The following is a 14813-nucleotide window of genomic DNA, read 5'->3' as shown; positions in this document are numbered from 1 at the left end:
GATGTCATCAGATTTCAGAAGACTTGGTCAACAAAACCAAGCAGCAAGAAGGAAACACAGCTTTCCTGGGTGCTGTGGGCTTTTGGAGGGTGCATATCCCAGAGGACAGCCAGACCGTAAGCCTTCCCTATCTTGTGGCACAGAAGAAGAATGATTCCAGGTGAGGCCCAGAACAACACCACGCTTTTGAACAGATCAAAGAGTGGGCATGCTCTTGGGTCAGTCAAGACAGGACAGGATGTAAAAACCGTGCTCTGCTGCTGGGGAGAATGGCCCTTCCTGGAGTCTCTAGCAAAAAGTACTTGGAGAGACTCAAGGACACCCCCTGCAGTTCTGGAGCTGGGGATACAGGATCTGAGGCCTCTTACACCCCAACTGAAAAACTGAAAAAGAAACACTGGAAGCTTGTGAAGGGGCTCAGGTTGCTTCAGGAGTGATGGGTGTGATATTGAGTGGGTGCATCCTATTCCCTATCCTGTGCCAGACTCTGGGAAAGCTGAGTGCTGCAATGGACTGCTAAAAAAAGCACACTGAAAGCAGTGGGGGGCACTGGGGGGGCAGGGGTCAAGCCTTCAAACTTTGGGATCTACATTTAGCAAAGGCCCCCTGGTTAATCAACCCCAGAGGCTATACCAAATGAATTTGCTTAACATATTTCCCGATCAAAAGGAAAAAGCTGGATCTACTGGATTGCCTACAGAGGGGTATGAGAAGAAAACAGATTTATTAGGCTAAGAGAAATAATAGCTTAAAGAAGTGAAATAATTCAACCATTTGCTCACAAATCAATTGTTGTGTGAGTTAGTGTTATTGGAACCTTTAATACATAGTACTTCTATACCTACACTATTCTGTTCATTATTATAATCATATATAATTTTTACTACAAAATGGAAATTGCTAAAGATATTTAATCCATCTAACAATTGACATTCAGTTGGAAATCAAACGTTCTGCTGATTTTAACACAGATTTTAAGATAAAACCAATATACTTCTAAGTCATTTACATAAATCAGTAATTTCAATAATCAAGGATATTATTTATATAATATAAAAGTATGCTTCAAAACAGAAATATTTGGTTTAAGTGTTTTTCCTTTTGAATTTTATTAGTGCTAATCTATACAACTCAGCAATCGGAAAATAGAATATATTACTGTATTTTTGTTTAATTCAGAGAACAATCAGATTATTGATGTGCATTATAAGTGCTTCCAAATACTGTGATTTAAAAAATTATTTTATTTTTATTAAGATACTCTTCCAATGGGACTCTGATCAAAACTGTGCAAAATCTGCTATTTTTTTGTTCACTGGCTTTGGTCCATGTTGACTTAGGTTCTGTGATCTCACACAACCTTAAATTCTGCATTGAGATTCTAACTCAGCTATTCAAAGGATAATTATGTTGTTTATGTTTGGGTTTTGCTGCAAGCAACAAATTGGTCTGAGCAAACCTCTGCTAAACTCTTGAGAAAACTGCTGTTATGGATTACTGAAAAATAATTCATGCAACTCTAATTGCAGGCACTAAGGATTATAATCTAGATTTTAATGCTGAAATGCATATTTTTCTTAATAAGATGTACAAATTTGAAAGTTCAAGGGAACACAATGATTATTTAATCTGAACTCTTGTCTGTTAGAAGTTTTAGAATACAGAGGTTATTAATTCAAATGCAGAGACTTGACTCGTTTTGTGCAAGTGTTTTATGGTTTGAACTTCACAGTCAAGAAGCTGAAGGGAACTGGAAGGGAGCTGTTCTGAGTGACCTCAGTAATTATTCATTTTTTCAGAAGCCACCAGTTTTGTGCCCCAAGAGGGTTGGATTCCATGTTGAGAAGGTGAAAGAAGAAAATACAGCCAACAGGTTTTGGCCAAGTGCATTAACAAAACAAAATGGAGAATCAGCTTTCCCCACGAGTCAACAGTGTGGCTGCTGTTATTTTGTGTTCTCTAGTGATGGTGGGATGAGCTTGACTGTGATGGATATCTGAGGACTTGGGTATTTCCATGCTGCTTTGCCAGATGATAAAGTCAGATTAGTTTTCTTCAAAATGCTCTGGACATTAATTTTATTTATTTTTTGGGGTACATATTTCCCAGCCTACCAGGCAGCTCTGTTCTGCAGTCCTGCACAACTCTTACCTGGTACTGTCTAAATCCACTGAAGTGCTATTTTTTGAGGACAGCAAATGAGAGGAATTCATGTTTCTGTCTAGTTCTCCGTGTCTTTGGGCTGTGCTGTGTTGCCAGTGCCACTTTCCCACTGGGGCAAATGGACAGTATCTCAGACACCCAATATGATTGTGTGCTCTTGCTTCAAAAAGCAATAGCAAACAATAACCTAAAAGGTGAGCAAAAAGCTCTGGTATGGCTCAGGATTTTAATTTACTTTTAATATCCTTTAATTTCTAAGAAATTTTTTTAAGTTCTAGGGGTTGTGTGTGTGCTTGGCTGCTTTTTTCCTTAGTTTTCATTCCTTCAAGGAGCCCTTTCAAATGAGGTACTGCTTGCAGATGCATTTCTTAATTAATTGTGAATGTGTAGTGTGGTGACAGATGCAGAGGATGTTGCCTTTATCCTGATCACATTAAAATGAGTTGTGTTGAATATTCTGTGATGCTTGGGGAAATTGCTTAATCCTATTACTTCTTGGAGAAGATTGAGTACCTCCTAATGTGAAATACGAAACCTCAGAGCCACACAGTGCAACTGCTGCAGCACAAAACGTATAGGATTTCTTCTAAAGTGAGTCAACAATGATTTCTGGGCTTGTTTATCACATAAATGTTATCTGGGAAATTATTGGACAGTTGCTATGGAAACAAAGACCTAGTAGTAGAAGGATTTGTTACCATAAGTAGTTAAGACAATGCACAGACTTGAATCCCTGCTGCAAGCAGTCAACTCCTAAAGATGGAAGCGGCAGATAACAAAACACCTATTTTTAGTGATAACAGAACATTTTAGAAATATTTATCAGCTGACCTTTGCTTTTCCAGCAAATACGGAGATATATGAAATAAAGTGTAAAGGTGTGAAAATGTTAAGAGAAAAATATTCTTTTATCTTGTTTCATATGGTTCAAAAAGAAAATACAGATGTTGGTATCTGTAGAACATGATGAGTAAGACAGCCTGAACAGGTTTCTTCTGCCACTGTAGTGTTTCCTGAAAGAAAAGGACAACATATTCCAGCTGCAGGGAATATTAAATGCTCATTGTTGAGCTGACTAAAAAGAAAATGGAGGCATTTGGAAGTGGTGTCTTCCTTCTGATGGAAGGTATAGCTGAAATATTTTAAAAGGAGAAATACATCCTCTTCATGATGGATGAAAAGATAAGCCATGGTTGAGTTGTCCCAGATATCTTCCTTGTGGATCAGCAAAAGTAGCATCTCCACTTTCTGTGTTCGTCTGGTGAAGAATGGCAGGGTATTGTATTGTAAAATTTATTAATATTAAAATGATTTCTATTTATTTATATTATTTATTATATATATAATTTTGTATTATTATTTGTATTTATTTATATTAAATTTATTTATATTTACATTTATATATTAAAATATAAATTGTAAAATCTCCAGTTTGCACATAGGGTTCAGTGTCCTCAGTGCTTATAATCTTATGATCTTAATATTTTTGTGTTATTTTATATATTATCCATCCCCTGAATCGGGCAGTTGCCTGAATCTCTCAGCTGTCATGCTGGAAGTTCTAGTCCTTGAATTTTCAGAGAAAACCTTAGAAGATGTGACTGCTAAAAGCAAAACCAATTAGCAATTGCAGACATGTGTGAGGGAGAAGAGTCCTGTGGTGGCAGCACAGCTGAAATGGGAAGGCAGATTCCAACAAATGGGCTCTGCTGTGGCACCTGATGCCAGCTGAAGGGATTTCCCAGGGACCTGTGCATATGGGAAAATGTGCAAGAAACACAGCAGGGCAGAGAGTTTGTCATCACCTTTATGATGTACACAAAAAGAACAAAAAGGTGACATTCATTGTGTTTTTGTTTTTTTTTTTTTTTTTTTTTTTACCCTCAGCAGCTCTGGGTAGCAGCAGAACAGAAGATAAATAGATTATTGATTTAAAAGCAAACAGGGTGGCTGTTTATTTTAAGTTAGGTGCTATGCATGGTATAATATATTGCAACAAATTGTGTTCTAGCACTAAAATAAAAGTCAGAAACCCTGGAGGATTAAAAGACTAAAGCAGATTTATAGAGCTGAAGTTCTATGTACTGAACAACTATGTTGAATATGTAGGAAAGACAAAATGACTCAACTTGTACTAAGACCAGAAAAAAAAAAATAAAACAAAAACAATATCCATCATTGGGTTAAAATTACAGCAAATGTTTAACAAGTTAACAAGTTCTTTGGCAGAGAACTAAGGAAATGTGGAGATATCATGGAATGAGTGGAGAGCCCTCAGCAGACTCCTGAATTGAGCTGAAAAAGTTCAGCTTTACCACAGAATTAATGCCCTGGGATATATCTTCCTGTCCAAAAAGGAAAAGGAAAGGAATTGCACAGACCCTATTGCTTTGGAAACTGCTGAGCAAACAGGAAGCAACAGGATGGATATATGAATCTTTTTTTGATCTGTGGAAAAAAGGAAGACTAAAAAATTGCATTCTGCCATCTACAAAGGAAGACATTTTTGGAACAGTGAGTGATGACAGATATAGTTGTAGAAAATCTCTAATATATATATGTATAGATATATATATTTTTGAATGAGTATAGCAGTAGTGTTCTGGCAGCTCTTTTTTGTGTGTGTGTGTTCAGCTCCTCCTTTGGAAAAACTGTTTCCTCCTGCTGCTGTTAGGCTACTGTTTAATGCTTGAGGTGTAAGACATTTCTGATGGTATAGAGGGCTTTAGGTTTACACAGACAAAGATTTTGTCCAGGGAAAACCAGTAGAAGTATGCCCAAAGGCAACCCGACTTTTTGGCAAGGATGAGAATAGTGGCTCCAGCTGAGCAAATATGTGCATTTTGGATAACAGAGGTAAGCTACAGGGGAGAAATTAATTCAGCAACATCTGTAGGTAGATCTTCACTAACACACCTGATTTATAGTCAATGAAAAATATGCAGAGATTCCTACTTTTGAATGATGTGGAGGGAATTTGAGCCATGTCTTACAGGCTTTAGATGCTTGCTCAGAGGGTGAAATTCATGACCTCTGGCATGCTGAGACAGAAGTTTTGAAATTAACTGATGAAAATACCAGAGAGAATTACACTTCTGGAAGAGAGGTCTGTTATTTTTCAGGGACTAAGAGATGTGTTTGCTACCTTCAGTTAAGTGTAATGTAAAACTGGGATGTTGCAACCACCACAGGCATCTGAGGAAGATAACAGGTTTCTTCTTTTAGTTGAATGTGAAGTCAGTGGTGGCTGTGACACAGTGAGAGCAGCAGGGGACAGAACAGAAAGGTGGGGGTTAAAATCAGCTATATATTACCTGCTGTTGGGAAATTGTCTTCACTCCCCCCACCCTTTGCATTTCCCTGGAGATCATCCATCAACATTCCTATTGAATTTGAACATCAGATAGACAAATACCCAACAAGGAAATCCCAGGAGGATAAAGGAATCAGAAGCATGTCTAGGATTAAGGCATGTAGGTTGAATAGGAGAGACGTGGGCTTTGAGTCTCAGCTTCTGAGGGTGTTTGTGTGATGGGCCACTCAAAGCAGCTTTCTCTGGTCACATCTGTGAGTGATAGAGGCTGAAATTTCCATGTTTGGTTGAATTAATTGATTCAGTGTGCTCCAAGTATGTTTTCTGCCTGATGGATTTGGAATGTAGCTTGGCTCAGATTACCTGCTTTGGAAATTCTGGCACTGGGCTAAGAGCAGCACCTGGAGACAAGGTCTATTATGCAAAAGATGAGGATGTCTCTGGGTGTGTTCAAGAGCAGATCTTTGAACGTTTAGGGTTGTGCTAGCCGTGTAAAAACCTACAGCTCTCATGTAACTTTGTGTATGTGATGGAAATTTCAGATTTAGGAACGCAACTTCCTGTCAGTTTGGCATCTGGAATGTTTCAATATTACTTTGGATCTTTCCCTTTGTGCAGGACATGAATGCTTAAACAATTAAAGCTCTGTGGAAAGCTGAATGTCTTGGTGGAGTTTTGAGAAAATTCTCTGGCAAATGGAGCAGAGTGTTAACTTTGTCTATTCAGTACTGTACCAACTATTGAGAAATTAGGTAAGGATGCAATAAAGAAGAAAAGGATCACTTCAAGTCTGTATTCTAATATATGAAGATATTTTTAATAATGTAGGCTGTACTGCTCTTTATTTTAATGTACAAATTAAGGTATAACATGAATGAGCCACTACTGATTTAGGAGAAAACTGCAAAAACAGACCCAAGATAGTGGTAGCAGTAGTATAATATTCAAAATTAGTGACTTATATTTCCTGCTCTTGATTGAATTCTACAAACATTTCATTCTCCTTGAGATTTTTTTATTTATATTTTATTATGATTGTAGTGAATTTCTTCCTGGTTTTGAGAAACACCAGAATAGATCCAGAGAGGGATCTTTTATTAAAAACATGTATTCTGTATGTCATGCCAATCATGTCAAATCTATTACAAGAGTAGCAAAACTGTCCTAGGAGTGAGTGTCTCTGTGGTATTTAGTTGCCCTGTGCAGTTGAACCACGACACATCCACACATGTTTGTATTTGCCTATTAGAGGTAAATACAGCCAAAAGTATCTTCCAGAGCAACTTAGTTTGAAGAAAACCTCCTTTTGGACTGTAATGCCACTAGCATGCCTCCAGTGCATAACTCACTTTTGGAAGCAATTTTCTCCTCAGTTATTGTAGCATTTTACTCTTGGTCAAATTCTTCTCAAGCAGTTGAAAACCTGCACCTCCTTAGTTTCCTTTCTAAAACTGGGGGTTCATATCTCATGGAATAGCTAATGGCATTATAAATTACCTTGAGCAAGGCAGAGAAGCATGAAAAAAGAAAAGAGAGTGCTGTCATTTTCTGCCTAGAGGCCAACAGCTTCACTGAGCCTGGTTTGTGGGAAGTGGAGCTCAGAATACCAAGTTTCAGGGAGGAAAATGGATTTTAAACCTTTCCTTGTGTGGAGTCGATTTTAATGTGCAGATAACCACCAGTGACTGTATTGTGTTCATGACTTCAGTCTTAAAATTCTTTTTGCCCATAAGAGATGGAGTTTATCTGTAAAACACATAATCCTTTGAACCAAGCATGTCAGTAAGTGTGCTGCTGTAGATATGTGCCTAGGGAAAACCTTTTCTGTGATATAAGTCTTCGTTTATTTTGCTTAGTGTTTGTGTATTCGGGCAAAAGAAAACAATAAAAAACCTAGCAACCCTCTTATTTCTCCCCTTGAGCTTCTCTCCCATTTATTAATTTCCTTTCCTCCACCTCAATCCTAACACTGGGTTGAAATGCATTCACTTTTGTGTTTTATACTAGGGTTTTTTGCAGTTAGGCTCTGAATCTTTTACAGTGAAAAGATGGTGGTAATGCTTTAAACAGTATTCTATTTTCTTTTATTCTGTCAGGCAGATGCTCAAAAATTAGGAAATGGTGTTCAGAAATGAAGATCAACCTGTAATCTTGTCAGACTTGTTAAAATGAGGTTTCCAAGCTGTGAAGTTTAAAATTCAGGAACTCTCTTGGTTTTATTACAACTCAAATCAATCTATTGATAAGGGTGAAGTCCTTAAGCATGAGAATGTCTCTTTCTGATGACCTTTGATATTCAGCTGAAAGGTGAAGAGAAGCAGAAAGCAGAGACTCTCATGTGGAAATCTGAGAGACACTGCATTTCTGAAGTTTTATAAGAATGAGCAGCTGGAAAGAGGAGAGTCTACTACTGCCTTCATTGAAAGAAGTTTCCTGTGAGAATTCACTTATTAAACATCAGAAAATCTCCACAAGGGAAAGCCACAGGAGTCACAAATTAGTAAGAGTTTGGTCTTCATTACTTTTATTGGTCATGAAACTACTTCTAGTGTTTAGCAGGTTCTTGAGTAGACTTCTGTCTAAATAACACTATCTGCTCTTCAGCTTGAAGGATAAAAATAACAAACCCTGAAAGAATTAGAGGGCAAGAAAATGCATTTCTTATGTCAGTAGCAATGTGTACCTTACATTTGTTTGGTCAGCTCTTGTGTGATGATTTGATTTTTTTAAAATGTGGTGGTTTGCCAATAAAGTAAAACATCTGGTTTTAGAAATTGAGAGGCTGAGACTGTTTTCCTGCCTTTTTTATTTACTGATTTACCCAAAAACATAATTATTGTGATCATGGATTTGCACACTTAACCACTTCAAGATAATGTTAAAATAGTTTAGATGACTGTGTGCCAGACTTAGGTACTTATTCAGCTGAGTTCCAGTCAGCTTAATTCTGCATTTTGCATTTTAAGTGATAAATTCGATCTTGGCAAGCATGAAAGTCCGGGCCTTTGTGCAAACAACAATTAAAGGTCAATACCACCAAAACATAGCAAGCAAATCTTGGGATATAAATTGGCTCTGTCAGATGTGCTTCAACTTGATCTATACTGTAGTTTCTCTAAGTGCAAAATGGAAGGAAAACTATATGGATTGGTTTAAGTTAAATGTTGCAAGCCCTCTGGAAATGAGTGAGAGCTGATCACTGGCATTTTGCTCCAGGCTTCTTTCTCTTTTAACTAGCAGGTAGTTCTACATTCTTTGTATAATGGAGAGATGAAGAAGTTTAATCTAATATGAATGAGGAATTTGTGCTGTTACCTTCTTGTAACACAGCAGCAAGGAATTTGCAGCTAAGTTTTGGGTTAAATTCAATTCACACAGGTTCCCACTGTGTGTGTATCAGGGTAAATATTTCCCTTAAATTGGTGTTAGGAAGAGCAGTGTGTTGGAAGAGATTAACCTCAGTCTTTCTGGTCTGGTTTCCTGGAGCCAGGGCAGGGCTGATAAGCACCTGATGAGGAAGTCTTGGTCCCTGAAGGGTGTGACCTGTACTAAAAGCATCCTCTGACAGCACAGGAGAGCTCAGGTTGCCACCACATGCCCTGGCTCAGAGCTATGCCAGGGCATGGATACTTAGGCAGCTCTCCAAGAGCTCTTTGTGGCAATGGTACTGGGCATTTCCCTCCTTTGTGCATTTTTCAATGTAGCTTGTGAAGGCAGGAGAGGAAAAAAGCTATTTACAGAATTTTTCTTAGCTCATCGGCAAAACCTGTGATCTCTGGGGGTGTGATAATTGCTTGTGGTGCTACAAGCATGTCTGCTAGGCAAGTGTTCATTAAAAACCCCTGATTTGTTTAAATCTTTTCCAGTTCTTCTTTCTAGGTTGCCCTTAGAATTTTTACATTTGGAATAAAGCAGTAGACCATGAGCTTAATGCCACAGTCCTGTTCTCCTGCAGTACAGCAAAGCTGCCCTTGTAGACAGCAGGTGGAGATAAGCTGGATGCTACACGCTTGACCAATCACCTAAGGAATTAACAGATAGCTAGGGAAACCAGTGTGATATTAAAGAAACTTTTCTTGAAGAAGTTGCATTGGAAAGGAATGCTTAATATTTGACTTGAGTTGGAAGGAAGTATGAGTATTCAATTTAATGGTAGCCTCTGTGATGCGTTGAAACCTTTATTTTCTGAAATTAAGACATTCTCTAATTTAGAAAATAGAAATGTCCATCTATTTTAGGGAGAGTTCCTCTTTTGATCATCTCCACTGACATGTGGTGTGTGTCTGTACACAAAGATCAGGTAATATTGATTACCTGCAAATTAAATAATGAGAGACTTGAAGAAATCACATAGAACACAACTGTACCTGTCCAGTGCAGGAAGGTCAGGTTTGTGCTCAAGAATATCCCACCATAAACAGAGCAGAGTATTAGAACTTCAAGAGGAAAATGATGTTTCAACATGTGAGTTTGGTTAATTTTCCTGACAGGATTTTCAACAGAAAATTTTCAGAAAAATATTATTTAGCTGGCAAATCATGATGTGCATGTGTATTCCCACATTGCTGGATTTAGATGGTTATTTTTGTTCACCCTGGAGAAAGCTCTGTTGCTGATGCTGTGGGGGTTGTGTGAGGTAGCAGAGCTCTCAGAAGTACCATCAGAGCCATTCTGCTGCTGGCCTCTTTGCTTTTTAACAAATATTTTAGTCCTGTTTATTTGAGCTTGCAGCTGGGGGTCTTTCGCTTATCTGCAAAAGGAGAGCATTAGCAGTGGCTGCCCCAAATGCTCTCTCCTGCAGCTCTGTTCTCCACTGATCACTTCTGGGAGCACCAGATTCATCCCCATCCTCATTCATCTGCTGAGGCAACATTGTTCATAGGAAGGCAGCATTTCATGTCTCCCCAGAACTAGACTTGGGGTAGCAGCTCATTTTAGATCATCCTGTGAATGGTTCTCAAGTGGAATTCAAGCATGTCGTCTGTACAGCCAGTGCCAGTATTGTCTCTGGACATAAAAATAGGAATAGGTTGTTTCTTAATGTACTGAGGTTTGCTGAGTTCTAGATGCACCCATTTGGTTGGGTGTGGGAGAACTTCCAGTCTCATTACAGTCAAAATACGCAATTCAAGCAGTCACAGCTCTCCTGACAGAAGTAGGCCACAGTGGGATCTTCTGGGCAGTCCAGTTACTCTGGAGGGGCTGGAGGCTCCCACTCCTCTCCCCCTGCAACACAGGGAAGGGGAGCAATCAGAAGGAGCGAGGGCATCCTGGGCAACCATGCCCAGGAGAGTGCTCAAGTCTCGTCAGATGTAGCATGTTCAGGATTTTGTTGGGTCTTTTCATATACTTCAACCCCCTTTTTTTGTTCTTTAAGCCATTGAGAAAGGGTTTTGAATGCTGCTGTTTTACATCATGCTGCTGTGTAACATCTAGGTTACAGAGAGTACTTGATCCATCAGCAGACAACCTACATCCAAGTGTAAAGATAGTGTAAGGGTTTAATATGTCCACAATATTTTGTAACTGACTATTTTATAGCCATTTCTCAATTAACTGGAGTGTGAAGAATAAAGAATTGTGCCATTTATTTCCAGTTGATGGGGAGAAGGTTGCTCTGTTGTTTCCGACTGCTTTTTATTTGCACGTTTGAGATTAGCACCGTTCTCAGGAGAATGGCTTCGGGCAGCGGTCTGTACCATGAGCTCCTCTTAATGGCCACTCTTCCCCTACAGTTCTGGTAATCTGATTTTAGAAAACCTTACTGAATTTCAAAGCCTATCATGTGAAACACACAGCATGGCATTAAAAATAAACAGAATGGCTGGAGCCAGAAAGAAAAGCATGCTTCTGGCATTCCCGGCTTTCCTAGGTGTTGTAGGTGAATATATATATTTATGTATCTCTATATATTACTAGGGAATTAGAGATTATTTAAAAGACTGATAAATTTTCAACTTAAAAACCCGTGTCTACTGAATTTATACCATCACAATGTAGTTTTGCATGTAACTACTTCTCTTTGCCCCTTTGATGGTCAGGCTGTATATATGCTATACAGGTTTGTCTGGGCCAACACTTACAAAATTCTTCTGTATTGCTGTTGATGATGCTATTTTAGTATGCTTATATTTGGGTTCTGTACAAGGTAATATTCGTTATATCCTGATATGCACGCTTAAAATTTCTAGTTAATTTAGGCATCCTGGGCTGCATCAGAATAAGCGTGGGCAGCAGGGCAGGGAGGGGATTCTGCCCCTCTGCCCTGCTCTGCTGAGGCCCCACCTTCAGGGCTGCATCCAGCTCTGGGCTCCCAGCACTTTGGACCCGGACCTGGACCTGGACCTGTTAGAACAGGTCCAGAGGTGGGTGATCAGAGGGATGGAGCACCTCCCTAATGAGGAAAGACTGAGACAGTTGGGCTTGTCCAGCCTGATGAAGAGAAGGCTTTGGGGTCACCTAAGCATGGCCTTCCAATACCTGAAGGGAGCCTATAGTAAAGATGGAGAGAGACTATTTACAAGGACATGTAGGGACAGGAAAAGGGGAGATGGATTCAAACTGAAAAACAATACATTTAGATTAGTTATTAGGAAAAATTATTTCTTGTCAGAATTTTGAGGTGTTGGAGCAGGTTGTCAGAGAAGCTGTGGATGCCCCATCCCTAGAAGTGTTCAAGGCCAGTTTGGATGGAGATCTGAGCAACCTAGTCTAGTGGAAGCTGTCCCTGTCCATGTCAGGAAAGTTAGCATTAGATCATCTTTAAGATCCCTTTCAACCCAGACCATTCTATGATTCTTCTTTGGCTTAAAATTTCTATCTTCAACACTGTTTTCAGAACTTAACTCATTACTGTGTCACTATTGACTGGGAGTCCTATTGCTTGAGGTGCCTCTTTTTTTTCTCCTTCTTTTGCCTTATTTGTTACCTGGCTGGACATTTTGTGCCAGCTGTATGGATGCAGAAGAAGAAATATGAAGGCATTACATGGAGTGGGAAAAATATAATACAGCATTTAGCAATCTGTGCCTTGCCCAAGAGCACAGATATCATCCTGAGATGTCTCAGTGTAAAAGAATGTGCCCCTGGTTTTCACATAACTGATCAGTGTTTGTGTGTTGGTGTCCTAGTGGAAAACGCTCAGAACAGTTTCCATTTTTGTCATCAATATTTCACACCTTGAACTGAGTGGTGATTTTTGGAAAGGGTCAAAGTGAAGAACAAAAGAGAACTTAAGTTCAGATGAAGCTGGTTCTGGGGTAAACACCTGGCCAGGAACTGATGGCTCTGAATACTTGTGTATGTGTGTGCATGTAGGGAACAAATGTATCCTCCACTCCTCAAAATTTTCATCTTAGTATACTCTTAACATTTTATTGTATATTTTAATTTTTTTATTACAGTATCACACACTTTAGTTGAGCAAAATAGCTATGTTTTCTGTACAGAAAAGGGTCTTGTGGGAGTTGCAGTTTTTTTCTTCCTAAAATAATTTTGAGGCTTTTAAAAGATCATAAAAACCCAAAAAGTCACTTTTGGTCCATACTGGTTTATCAGTATTCCAAAACACAAATCCAAACATTAGCATAGTAGTGTGTTATCCCTAGACATTTCACTCTGCTTCAATGCAAGAAAACAAATAGAGGAGCTTGTAGTATATTCATAAAGTTATTTGTTGAAGTAGGTCTTAAGGGGGTAGTAGTAAAGAAAAGAGAATAATAATTTGCAAAATTATTATTTCTATTATTTTAATAGTAGGGGAAAGTGAAAATGATGGCTTTAGGAACAATGGTATTACCCTTGATTGTGCAACAGCCTACAGGGGCTGTTCAAGTGGAAAAGATAAGAGATTATTCTATGTGGGACAAATACAGTTAGGGCAATGTGATTACAGCTTTATTAAGTAATGGGCTGGAGTGTGAATGCTGTAATTTCTAAAGTGATTGTTTAAGCAAAGATTCCTTTAGCCAAAAAGAGCAGTACTGCTTAGGAACTGCTGGAAATGAAGTTTGTGAAAAATCAGGATATGTAATACTCACAGGGAGAGAATAACTTAGAGTTGTAAAAGAGTTGAAAAGGAGATAATTTTTTTTGTTTTCCCTACACTCCACCTCTGTGTTTTTGGGCCTGTGCATACACATGATGAGCATGCTAAGAGGTGAACTAATTGATTTAGTTTTAGTGGTTTGGACCATTAAGGCACCTACTCATTATTCCAGTCCTTCTTTTGGACACTAATATTTCTGCAGGAGGAATGACAGAGCACAATATAAATTGCTGCCTCAGCTTCTCTTCTTCACAACCCAGATTGTTGGCATGCATGCATAATGGAAGCAATGAAATAAAGATACTGGAGGAATCACATGCAAAATCTTTCTTTTATAAATCACAAAACCAGAAAATAAACCAGAAAATGCTCTTAGAAAAGAAAGATTCTTTCCTTCTGACTCTTTAGAGTGATATATATATATATTTTTCAGTGAATTAAAAAAGAAAAAATGATTTTAAAATTTTATTGCAATAAAGCAAATTTATTACTTTGGATCAGAATTCAATTATTTTTTGTATTTTTGGTCCTCCAGGTAGGATCTCTAACATGGGCACACAGATATATGTGCCTGACTTAATGTATCACAGCTTTTCCATTTACTTCAATGCACAGCTCTCCTGCCCTAGAGAGAAACAAATTTATATGACTTTCTGGGCTTAGAACTGAGGCCTAATGTGTAAAATTCACTTGTGTGCTGGTTTTGGCTGGGATAAAGTTAATTTTCTTCATAGTAGCTGGGATGGGACAGTGTTTTAGATTTGTGCTGGCAACAGTTCTGGTAATTCAGGGGTGTTTTGGCTATTTCTGAGCAGGGCTAACATAGAGTTGAGGCATTTTCTGCTTCTCATCCCACCCCACCAGTGAGCAGTGAGGTGCATGAGGAGCTGGGAGGGGACACAGCTGGGACAGCCAAATGTCCAGAAGGACATTCCATACCCTATGGCATCACACTCAGCATATTAAGCTGGGGGAGGAAGGAAGAGAGGCTTGTTCAGAGGGATATAATTTGTCTTTCCAAATCCCTGTTACATGTGATGGAGCCCTGCTGTCCTGGGGATGTCTGGACACTTGCCTGCCTTTGGGAAACAGTGAATGGATGCTCTGTTTTGCTTTGCTTCTGTGGTGACTTTTGCTTTCCCTGGTAAACTGCCTTGATGTGAGATTGTCAGAACTTTTCAAATATTTAGTGATAGTCATAGGCTGGTGTTTATAGTTTTGGAAAATATTTTGAGAGCTTGTTTCACAGTTTATCCATCTGGGCTTAAGAATTGTGGCTTCAATGAAGAA

The sequence above is a fragment of the Lonchura striata genome, chromosome 3 (genome assembly GCF_046129695.1).
Source record: "Lonchura striata isolate bLonStr1 chromosome 3, bLonStr1.mat, whole genome shotgun sequence".
In the NCBI taxonomy this organism is placed as follows: domain Eukaryota; kingdom Metazoa; phylum Chordata; class Aves; order Passeriformes; family Estrildidae; genus Lonchura; species Lonchura striata.
Note: the sequence above shows the minus strand (reverse complement) of the source record.